The 1,852-nt window shown below is 39.7% G+C and overlaps 1 protein-coding gene across 2 annotated transcripts in view; it reads right to left on the bottom strand.

Annotated features, from left to right (window-relative positions):
* Window positions 1–1,302: 1,302 nt before the first annotated feature.
* hip1 (huntingtin interacting protein 1) overlaps window positions 1,303–1,852 on the bottom strand; it is a 274,436-nt gene continuing 273,886 nt past the window's right edge. For both annotated transcript variants that reach the window (XM_034168172.1, XM_034168173.1), the window contains exon 31: window positions 1,303–1,852. This exon is cut by the window's right edge and continues 706 nt beyond it. The gene's annotated coding sequence lies outside the window, so the exon portion shown is untranslated.

Below are 1,852 nucleotides of genomic sequence, written 5' to 3'. Positions count from 1 at the left end.
AAGCTAACAAGGTAATGAGTTCAACACAGAAGCTTATTCATGTTTTGTTTTTCCGCTCAACAATTTACACAAAGGAACAATGTGCCTTTTCACATTGGCAAACTTGCCCTGTTAAATATCTACCCTTCATGGAAGAAGAAGAAAAAATGGGTAGCTTACGCTAGTTAACTCAATGCATACTTGAAGAAATGCCATTGACTGTTTTTAAGATTAAATGAATGCAACAGAATAAATGATTTTCAATTTTATATACACAGACACGTGGTCTTGAGGAAGCTTTAAACACTGCAGTAATTTTACTGCATAATGTAGAGTTCATAGTTTTCGTAGACCTGGTAATACAGACGTCGTCATGGATCAGTCGTGTACGGTTGAGTAAAAAAAAAAAAAAAAGGCCAGTAACAGTTAAAACGCAACTATGTGTAAAACGGCTGTGTAGAGTGGGCTGTGTGCGCATGTGAGCGCAGAGGCATGCTCTTACGCCACTGTAAATTGACAATCAAGCCTTATCCATAAGTAACAATAAATGACACACACCTTCATAATTACTAAGGTGCAAAATGGCATCCCAAATCTGACACATTGGGGGTGTTTTAAACAACACATACATACATTTTTAGATACTGTACAAATCTTATGTTCACCATTTCAAAAACATCAACATGAGGCTGAAAATGAGCTGTTTTTGCACTTAAGTGATTATGAGGGTGTGGCCCTTTTAGGATGCTTCTCCAGTCCTGTTTCCTGAAATACCATGAAGGAATTCCCGGCCTCGCCAGGAACACAGACGCCCTGCTGACACAGTCGCTGCACCTCTCCTAGAACACAAACAACTTTTGTGTCTGAAGGTGCCATCTTCCATTATAAATTCAGTGTTATGATCTCATCTCTGCCCCCAAAGCTGCAGCTTTAGTGACAGATCTGTGTTAGTGTGACAAATGTAAATGTATGCACCAACTCCAAATACATAAAATGTAGGGGTTTTGTTGTTGTTAGACCAGAATTGATGAAGCTAAGTAGTAAACATTTTTCTACTCAACACAAAAAAGTAGTGTACATATCAATGTGTCCACCTGCATTTTTTTTTCCACAGCGTCTTAGTCATAAATCCCCAACGTCAGGTATGTAGGTGCTGCTGAAACTCTACGACTATAAATGAGGCACTAAAATACCTGCACTGTTACTTTCTGACGTTTCCATGACAGTGGGAAGAAGAAATATTGTTGCAGCAGACTGTGAAGCTATGCTTCCTTGTTCCTACTCAAAAATGGCACCACATTATCAGAGTTTGGGGGATTTTTGGTGCATCAAGCTTCCCCATGATGCACCATGGCCTCGGACCACTGATGATGTCATGAATAACCGTACAGCTGGGACAAATAGAAAATTAACTGCTACTTCTCACAACTCGTCTGCATGCAGACAGTTTGGTTGGGCTTTTGAAAATTTTCAATGCAATTAAAAATAAAGAAATTCAAAGTTAACAGTCATGGTCAACAAAATAGTGAGAAAGTGAAAGGCAGAAAGTCCAGAGAACCACCAAAGTGGTTTGGACTTAGATGGCAGTGACTCACAGTGAGAAAAAGAACAGGAATAACATGCTGGGATGAAGGGGGAGAAGGACGACGTCAAACTGCACCAGTAGCCTCATCAGCCAGTCAAGATGTCGGACCATTCTTCTATGAAGACTGCAGACAGTGTTGTAGTGCCTTGATGCACCTTAAGGCCCTTTTTTTTTTTTTTCAGGCCTTAGCCTTGTCAGTTCAAAGCCTTCGTAATCTCTAGAAAATTCAAGGCATATGGAATTTTGCTATTGTTAAATCAAATTTAGGCCATAAACAGCCACTACAAT

Source organism: Thalassophryne amazonica, chromosome 4 (assembly GCF_902500255.1).
Source record: "Thalassophryne amazonica chromosome 4, fThaAma1.1, whole genome shotgun sequence".
NCBI lineage: Eukaryota > Metazoa > Chordata > Actinopteri > Batrachoidiformes > Batrachoididae > Thalassophryne > Thalassophryne amazonica.
The sequence above is the reverse complement of the archived record's forward strand: the minus strand, read 5'-3'. Positions and strand labels throughout refer to the sequence as shown.